At 37.6% G+C, this 10,303-nt stretch overlaps 1 pseudogene across 1 annotated transcript; it reads left to right on the forward strand.

The window, feature by feature from the left end:
- Positions 1-2,154: 2,154 nt before the first annotated feature.
- On the forward strand, positions 2,155-9,611 carry LOC147388488 (putative serine/threonine-protein kinase PIX13; annotated as a pseudogene). The gene is made up of 11 exons (XR_015170642.1): positions 2,155-2,804; positions 3,055-3,122; positions 3,892-4,031; positions 4,131-4,329; positions 4,708-4,806; positions 4,914-4,986; positions 7,555-7,607; positions 7,746-7,817; positions 8,338-8,477; positions 8,570-8,691; positions 9,151-9,611. The product of XR_015170642.1 is annotated as a putative serine/threonine-protein kinase PIX13 (transcript).
- Positions 9,612-10,303: the final 692 nt, after the last annotated feature.

Raw genomic sequence — 10,303 nt, forward strand, 5'->3', positions numbered from 1 at the left:
TAGTGATGACCATTCGAATAGTTACAGGTTTGATGACTGGGGAGAAGGTTTCGGTGTAGTCCAGACCATCCACTTGATGATACCCTTTTGCTACAGCACAAGCTTTAAGGCCATCTAAAGTACCATCGGGTTTGAGTACCTATTTTGAACCAATAACATGCATATCTGAGGTGCGTGGAACAAGCTTCCAGGTTTGATTTTTATGCAAGACTTTGAGTTCTTCATCCATTATTGCTTTCCATCCTAGATGAGCTAGAGCAGCTCGTACGTTATGAGGTTAACGAGGGATACTGGCTGAGTATGTGGATGAAGTCAAGGCATATTTTGGATTGGGTTTAATGATTCCTTTTTGAAATCGAATCATCATAGAATGTGAAGGTTGTGTTTGTGGTGTTTGATTTTGGTGAGTTTGGGATTGCAGGTCGGGTTGACTGGGTTCAATATCAATATGAGGTAATTCTTGGTCAGACGATTACAAAAACTCCATCTCAAGTTCAGGTTGTGATGTTTCGTGTGTGGAGGGTTGCAACGCATCGAACTCAGGTGCAGTCTTGAGCTGCTGACTTCCATGCATGTTTGACGGGGAACTTGTGACAGTGTTAAAGACCGAAGTGACTAATGGTATTGGAGGTAGTGGACTTGAACATGGTGGTGTTGATGTTTGGGACTCAATTTCAATAGTATGAGTGGAGTTAGTATGAGGCAATCATGAGTCAAAAATGCTTATGACATGTGATGTAGGTGGTATAAAGCTTTGGTTCCGAGTGTTTTTATAAGAAAAAAATAGTTCATCAAAAATCACATTGCGGGATATAAAAAATTTTCTGCTTGATGGATGAAAGCACTTGTATCATTTATGTTTATCATTATATCCCACAAATATGCAAAGAACAGTTTTTGGATCAAACTTGTGTTGCCATATATCCCATGTGTAAGGAAAACATTTGGAACCAAAGACACGAAGTGAAGTATAATCAAGATGAGTGTCATGAAATATAAAATATGGAGTTTCAGAGTTAAGAGTAGATGAAGGCAAGCGATTTATTAGGTAGACAACAATAGAAAAGGCTTCTACCCATAAAAATAGGGGAGCACCACTATGAAATAACATGGTCATTCCGAGTTCTCGTAATATCCTATGCCGCCTTTCAACTATAGCTATTTGCTCTAGAGTGTATGGACATGATACTTGATGTATAATTCCAGTGAAGAGGAAGTGTGATGATAACTTGGAGTTTATGAATTCTCCTCCTCCATTCGAGTGAAGAACCTTGATCTTTTTTTGACATTGTCTGTTGACATATTGTTCAAAGGTTAAATAAGCATTTACAAAATCAGATTTATGTTGTAAGGGAATGATCCAAGTATACTTAGAAAAATCATCAATTGAACATGCATAATATTTAAAAGTTTTCAATTGATAAAATAGGAGCAGGTCCCCACAAATCACAATGAATTTTTTCAAAAATGCTAGAACTTAAATGTTTAGAACAAGAAAAAGGTAATCTACTAAGCTTTCCTAATTGGCAACTATCACAAATATGTTCGGATTTTACATTTCCAATAATATCAATCAACCTTTTATTTTTTAAAAGCTGTAAAGCAGAAGACTGGGGATGTCCTAAGCGTTGATGCCAAATATCTATAGAGCCGGATTTGAAACGATGAGAAAAATAAAGCTCTGGCGAGTTGGGAAGAACATAGAGATCACCCTTGCGCCTCCCTGTGATCACTACTTGTCTTGTTTGTCGTTCTTTTACACAAAAATCAATATTAGTGAATTCACATTTAATTGGAAACTAAGTTGTTAGTTGACTTACGGAGAGCAGATTTTTTTTCAAGTAAGGGACTAGCAAGACATCATGAAGTGGTAAGACTTTATTCTTTTGCTTAATGCTAGAATCTCCAATACCAAGAATTGGTAGAGAAGTTCCATCACCAATAAGAACCGAATCTGAACCTGAGTAATTTCGAATATTAGTTAACATACCTTGCTTACCTGTCATGTGATTTGAGGCTCCTGTGTCTGGGGTCCATTCTGTTTCTGCAATTGTGTTGTCCAAGATAAGTTCTACCAATGCTTGAAGTATGTCATTTTGTTGTGTTGGCCTTTTGGGCGCCCACCAACATATTTTTGCAACATGTCCTACACTACGTGAAAATCCCCAATTTTAACCAAAAAATTTGTTGGGCCTGACCCGTCAAATTTTGATACCGAAATTCCGCGGCCTTCGGACCACGTTTCTAATCTCACTCTCTCGATCTCACTCTCACTCTCTCGATCTCTCTCTCTCTCTCTCTCTCTCTGTCTCTCTCTCACTGTCTCTCTTTCTCTGTCTCTCGATCGATCTCTCCATATCTCTCTCTCACAGTCTCTCTCTCTTGTTCGACATCGCTCTCTCTCTCTCTCTCTCTCGATCGACCTCTCCATCTCTCTCTCTCTCACAGTCACACTCTCTCTCTCTCGATCTTTCTTTCGATCAGTCTCCCTTGATAGATCTCATCTCCCACTCTATTTGATCGATCGATCTCGATCGAGAACTTCTTTCAAACAGTAGTTATCAAATTTGTTTCCAGAACTTCTTTCCAACCCTAGATATCAGTAGATCTGGCTCTGAAAATCGCAGCATTTTCGATCGATCAAGACTTGAATGAGGGGCATCTGAAGATCGATTACAAAAGACAAACAATATGCAGAGTCGAGGATCGAATAACCGATTAAATGGTTTGGTTATCCGATCCCGAGTTTCTGCTTTCATGCTCTCTATGTTCGCTACAATGGCTATGATATATGTTGCCGGCCGGTGAGTTTCCAATCTTGTTCGCATTTTTGTTTGATCGATTTCACTTTTTGTTGTTAGTGTTTTTATATATCGATGTTCAAATGAAATCTGTTTAATTTACGTAAATCTGAATCTTAAGTTAAATTATTTTTCGAAAATTTGAATTGGCTATTATGTAATTTTAGGCCCTGTTTGATTTCCACTTTACGATGCCAAAGTGATGATCCAAACAGGTCCTTAATTTACTCGTTTTTTATGTATAATTTTTTAGGTAGACTATGGCAGGATGCAGAGAACAAGGTTTATTTAATCAAAGAGCTTGATAGGATTACTGGTTAGGTAACTATTTGTTTCAATTTTTTATTTTTTATTTAGGTTGAAATTCAGTTATTTATGGAATTACTGATTGGTAACTAGGACCAGTGATTTTAGCCACTAGCTAGATCACTATCATTTTCCTTGGGTTGGACAGAATTTGACCACGAATTTGGCACCTCTCCATCTGAGTTATCACCATGGTATGAGATAAGGTGCTTGACATTGATGATATAATGTGGTCTTCTATCTAACAGTTTGGAGGAGTACAACTTATGCCTCAACAAAAGAATAGGTTTTAGGTTTTTGTGACTTACAGACCTAGATGATGAGATATTATTTGATCTTTTCCAACTACATGCCTCAACTGGTATGTTCTCATAGTTTTTGTTTTGTCATCACACCCTTAGATCCTTGGGGTTTCCAAAACAAACAGTTGGTGAGCATAAAGCAAAAGCTTAGTTGGCTCTCCTTCAAGCATAACCAACGTTAGAAAAGATCACATTTGGAATAGGCATCTCAATGGAACGTGTTTAATTCACTAGTTGGCAGATAGATGCACATTCTTTGCATTGCATGCAACATGAGTATTTCAAGTTTGCAACAGTACTTCAAGTCTACCATGATATAATGACACAAAACTTAGGATATATTATTCCACAACAGTATTCACAATCTCAGAAGAAGTAAGTAGTGTTTTTATTGAGGAAACTTGCAGGATCCAAAATAAAATTGGTTTGGCCTCTCTTTGGTATCAAAACTTCTACAAAATGCATTTTTCCTCCATGTACAGATGGCAATCAGTCATCGGGGTATAGCTTCAAAGGTGGTTCAACTTTGAATCCCAATTCTTTCATGAGAGATCATATCTGTGTTAGTTCAGAAACAGCATGAGACATTGCAATATATTCTGCTTTTGCAATGTTTTACGCCGTGAGTATACTCTTTTGAATGTTGAAGTTTCTTTCCATTTGATCTCCTATGATATGCATCTCTTTGAAGGTTGTTGTTTCTTGGGACACTATTTTTCAGGGTTCCAGCTGCACCTGCCCCTGCCCCTCCCAATTCAAGATAACTCATTTTGGTGGATCATCACTGCCAGGGCACTCATGCAAATCAGCTAAATTGAAGATATTAGAGATCTCATCTACAAACAAACCATTCTGATATGCATTGCTCTCTGTTGTCTTCAACACCTTGAATCATCTCACTTTTCGACCATTGGTTTGTTGTAGGTTTCCATCGGAAACATCTCCTCTGTGTAGCTTTCGTCCAGATTTTGTCATGCTTTTTCATGTACCTTTATTATGTTCATGGAAATTGCTTCGTGCCCCTGCTATCTTTCATGAAGATTGCCAAAGGTACCAAATCTAGGGGATAGTCAGATTTACTTCCATAGTCAGCCTCCATGGTCTCTTGCCTGTTGATTGACTCTTGAAACTGTTTTGGGAGATGAAAACTTTTAGTTGTTGAATTATTACTGCAAAGAATGGATGACTAATCTTGTAGGATCACCTTTTTGGATATGATATGGGAAAAAACTAAAATGATCTGCAAAACCTGGAGAACTCAGAAATGTTTCTCTCATTCATGCCCCTCCATGCTGCAGGTATGCAAGGCAAATTTTCCCAATCTTTTTGGCCCTCCAAAATATCCAGAGAAGATACTGTTCTGTGGGTGGCGTCGCGACATAGATGATATGATCATGGTAATTTGATTGTACATATTTTAGATCCTTCAGTATCACATTGAAGTCGTTTGTGTAGTTTTGATAATAGTTCCCTTTAGTTGTTTGGGTCCTCCGCTTAAAACCAGGTCTCAACGCCCATTGGATGAAGATTTTCATCCATAATCATCATGAATTCAGCTCTAATCAGGAATATTAAAGGTATGATTAAAACTTCTCCTTCCTCTGATTCTGTTTGCATAGTTTACCTAGAATTTATTTCTAGACGAGCAAAATCAGTAGAATAGGACAGGTTTAAATAGAATTTGAGGCCTAATCAATGTTCACAAAACATTCCTACCATATACCACATCATGGAAGGATTATAAAAAGAAAATAATTTACAAAAAAGAGCAATCAATTTTTAAAGGAAGGTTTCCTTTTGAAATCATTATATTGTAATTGCAAAAGGAACTTTCCTTCAATGTAGTGGGGGAGATTTATTATAACAAGAAACCATGTCTCCTAAGGAACCTTTGCTTGAAGTTGTCTTGATGTAATCTCTCAATAAGGCTGGAAGAACATTTGAGGTTATTGGAGAATGTGCTCCGTGACATCATGAACTTCCATCTTGGCCATAGATGAGTGAGCCCCTTGCCACCCCAAGCCTCAAATGAAAGATGATTAAGCCCAAATCAATACTGTTGTGCGGAAGCGTAATAAGAGTAAAAACAAAGAAGGAAAGAACGAACACGAGAACACAAGATTTACCTGGTTCAGCAAATTGCCTAGGCCCATGGAGGAGAGGGAGAAAAATCCACTATGAATGATAAAGATTATAGACTCTGTCTGAGCCCATACTTCTTTGGGGCAAAACCCCTTTTAATACTGCCTTACCTCTTGCTGTCCAAACCCAATAAGAATACTAGATATCTCACAACAAAGATTTTGCCTTGCCTTTGGGAGGTCCAATGCAGTCCAAAGTTCTTACCATGTGGCAGGGCATTCCGGGCTTTCCAGAGACTGTTGAGAAAGCTCAATGCTTAAAGTTACTTCAAAACTGAGAGCCTGTAAAGCATCCATTAAAGAGTAGAAAGTATTCCTTTGGAAGAATTAATCAGAGGACTGAGATGGATTGTTGGAAGCTCCAAGATATCCAAGCTCAAATTCAAGCTCGGCCCCTTGATCCCGACTTAGCTATTGTAGAAAGGAAAGCAATCTTAGACTCTAACAAAGAGATGGATCTGGAAGACAAATTTGTCAAGAAAAAATGTAGAGTTCAAAGGTTAAAAGAAGGGGATATGAACTCTAGACAGATTTGGAGTGGAGTCTTTATTGCTAGCTTTTTGGGAAATCATAAAGGAAGACATCCAAAAAGCAGTCCTAGACAATTTCTCTCATGGGAAGATTTTAAAAGAAGTAAACACTGTAATTTTCTTGGTCCCCGAAGTTCCTAATGCATATATATTAGAGCATTTCAGACCCATATCCCATTGCAACTTTCTTTATATAGTCATAACAAAAATGCTAGCTAAGATAATTATATTTCTCGCTGCCTTCCTTCATTAGTCTAGCCTAGCTACAGAGAGGAAAGAGTAATGCTAAGAGAAAGCACATTTGACAGTGTTCGATGGGATTTTCTTGAATCTCTTCTTATTCATGTAGGTTGCCTCAGAATTTGCGTTTCATGAGCCATGGAGTGTGTTTCTATGCCGAAGTGTTCAATTCTCCTAAGTGGGTCATGCCATGGATTTTTCTCTAGTGAATGTGGGCTACACCAAGGCAATTCTTGTCCTCACTGTGGAACGTCTCTTTTACCTTGACATTTATACATTTAAAATCATTATGAGGGCTACTACATACAAAAAATACACAAGGACTGATTTTTGGTTCAAGTTTTTGTGGAGAGAAGTCTGAAAGGTAAGAAAATCATAGGCATCCAAAGATTTGAAACATATAATAAGAAGGATTCTTACCATATAGAAGAAAGTATGGAGATGAGTGTTAGAGAATGGTGGTTGGAAACCGATTAATGATGTTGACTAGAGGCAAAGGTTCTACCCATAGGCAAGTTGGGCAATGCCTACAAAATAAATGAGTAAGACATTCCAATTATGCTCTATTTTAGTTGGGGATTTAGGATCATACCTAGTAAATGTAATGGATTAAACTACAAATATTAAGATATTAGAATTCGTATCTCAATGTACACTTGTTTGTATATTGTTCATTTAACATCTTAGCATCCACTTTCCTTCAACAACAAATCTGGACTAATCAAAATGGGGGTAAGAACTAAGAAATTTCTTAGTACGTGTTTGTATATTGTTCACTTTGTGTTGTCTTTTTATATTTTTCCTCTCAGTAGACCCCACATGAAGACTTTCTCTCAAACTCTACCAACCAAATGTAATGATCTAGAACTTTAAAATCAAATCTAAGTGCCAACTTAATTAAATTGATAAAGACATAGGAAGACAAATGCCCACTGAGAAGTGTTCATGAGGTTGATAACATCGATTGCCACTCCTTAAGTCCTTATTCCTCAAACCAAACCCAAATCAAAAGCGACAGAAACGCATCCTTCACGTTGTCTACAAATGATCATGAATGTTTCAGATTGCCTTAGAACGTTTCTGTTGATCAATTTTTATCCTTACTTGAAACATTGTCTCCACTTCTCTGTTTCTAGTTCATAGCCTTATAAGTTTTAGTTCACAATAGAATTGATGTACTTCAATGTGTGTTTCAAATGTTGATTAGCATTTCAAATTTTCATATTGACTTTAGGATGGATTGTCCACTATCCAGACATTTGCTCATGATCCAAGTAAATAAAGGAGGTATGTTTGCTCAACTTTTCAGTCTCAGCTTTTGATCTGTGCAGTCTTTGCAGAGTGTTGTTTTCAAGGAGGTATGTTTTTTTTTATTATCAAGTATCTTTTTTTCTTTTTCTCTTATACTTTTTTTTGTTGTTGCAGTATATCTCTCTGTTATTCATTGGGATGTTGGTCGTGATCTCTGTCCGGGGCTTCTTAACAAATCTAATGAAGGTAGACTTGGTTTTTCTGCTGCTTCATTGATTTTATTTATTTTTGTGAATTAGAAGAGTTTTCTTAAGATACAATACCCCTTTTACTCTGTTTTTTAAAGAAGGCTCATGGGGCAAAAATTATTTTTGAAAAGTTACAGGAAGACATATTTTTGTTATTTGTACATCCATATGTATTATGATAAGTTCAATGATTTAGCTGGCATGATTTTAAAACCTGGGTTTTTGAATCTTCTTAGTACTCACCGAGACCTCTTCATGTATCGGACAAGTCAAAACACTTCCAAACCAATTCAAATCATGGCTTTCAATTACGGTTTTGTGTCTTGTTCACGAATGATACCTAGATGGTTGAGAGAGACATCTTGGTTAAAACTTGGTGGCCAATTGCTTCCAATTTGGAAAGTCACTTATTTCGAAGTAAGAATCATGTTGACACGTGTGTACACACACACACACACACACACACACATGCACTTACAAACCATATTGTTAGTTATGCAACATTATTTATTGTGCAGAGGGTTCAGTCCAACCTCTTTCATGGAGCACACGACTCAAGATAGCCATAGGTGCAGCTCAAGGCCTAGCATTCTTGTACGCATCCAAAAAGAAAATTATCTATAGGGACTTCAAGTCGTCCAATATCTTACTCGACGAGGTAAATGTACTAAATCATCACAAAATTTGATATTCAAAGAAAAAAGTGTGTTTAATGCAATTAAATGTGCTTTTATTTTCTTTCTTTTGTAGTATCTTAATGTAAAACTATCGGATTTTGGTTTGGCAACAGATGGCCCATTGCCTGGTGACACATGTGACAACACGTGTAAATGGTACATATGGGTATGCAGCTCCTGAATATATTACTACAGGTAAAAAAAATATCCTGGCTCCTCTTCTGATCCCATACTACATAGCCATTCGACAGTCACCCCCGCCTAATGGTTTGATGTGCAAGGGACCGAATCGTGTTTTTCAAATCAACAGGTGAAGTTGCCCACATGTCACGGTCGTGCTCATGGGAATAACCATGACACAGTTTCCAGGCCCCTGACATGTGAATGTGTGGATCTACACAACAAAATCAGTAAGGGCTGTCAATGGGTGGGTTAGGACTTGGATGAGTCCTAACCCAAACCTAAAGAGGTAGTTACCTACTGAACAGAAGTCCACTGAGCTCAAATCCAATCCCAATGGGCCACAGTTAGGCTGATCGGATTTAATTTTTGATTTAATGCGTTTGAGTCATCTGAATTGGTGTGCATGCCCACAAAAGAAGAGTTAAAAATACTTGATATTGAATGAATAACAAATGTGCCCAAACTGAACAGGTCATTTATATGTGAAGAGTAATGTATATGGTTTTGGAGTAGTGTTGCTGGAGATGCTAACAGGCCAACGAGCAATTGACACAAACCGCCCAAGTGGGCACCATAATTTGGTGGAGTGGTTAAAGCCATCTCTATCGGAGCGAAGAAAGCTTTCGAATATAATAGATCCACGGCTCGATGGTCAGGATCCTGTCAAAGGAGCAGTACAAGCAGCTCAACTCACTCTCAAATGCCTAGGGACGGATCCAAGAAACCGTCCATCGATGAAAGAAGTTGTGGAAGCTTTGGAACGGTTGCAAGCCATCAAGGAAAAGTCCAAGGAATCCCAAAACGATTGCTTATTGGTGCCCAATTGCTTTGAATTGTAATAAAAAGCTTATCGGTGCCTAATTGCTTCTATTAGAGCTTGTTTAATAATGGAATTTCAATATATAATATGAATTTTGAGTTGTTTAGCTTAATTTGGAATTTTTTTATGATTTTTCTTTTGTTTTTTTTTTTTATTATTTTGATTTTTTTTTTATTATTTTGTTTATTGTGATTGGTGAATTAGAGGATCGTGCTATTGTTTGTTAAATCTCCAAATTCGTCATACTCTATGGAATTTTTTTTGTTTTTTTTGAAGCTCATTCTCCAATAATTTGATGGTCCAGGGCCGTCAAAAAAAATTTTCTACAAGAAAATATTTGACGGGCATATTTGATGGGAGGGTCCGTCAAATTTCTCAAAATTTGACGGGCTAAGACCGTCAAATATGGGCTTTTTTCACATAGTGCTACCATGCCATAGTATTGACATTTTTCTTCACGATGGAGGTCTGTTTCAGCAGGCGTCATACGTCGCTCTCCAAGTAGGGGAGGTCGTCTTTGTTGAGTGTTCAACGTTGGGCTAGGGGAGTAGCACGGTATTGGTCCTTTGGTTGTTGTGCCTGAAATCCTCTTCCTATTGAAGTGAATTTTTGCTTGTTGCCTTGATATCCTGTGGAGAATTGTTGATATTTTTGTTGATGTTGTCCGTAGAAGGCCATTTGAGGGGTAAGTGCATGGGTGGCATTTGCATGGTTTGAGAACAAATTTCGTATTTGATCAAGGCTTTGAAGTTGTGAGACAAGCTCAGAGTATAATGGTCTTGGTGGTTTGAGCATGGTAGTAGT

This window comes from Akebia trifoliata, chromosome 12, assembly GCF_017979445.1.
Source record: "Akebia trifoliata isolate Shusen 1 chromosome 12, ASM1797944v1, whole genome shotgun sequence".
Lineage (NCBI taxonomy): Eukaryota > Viridiplantae > Streptophyta > Magnoliopsida > Ranunculales > Lardizabalaceae > Akebia > Akebia trifoliata.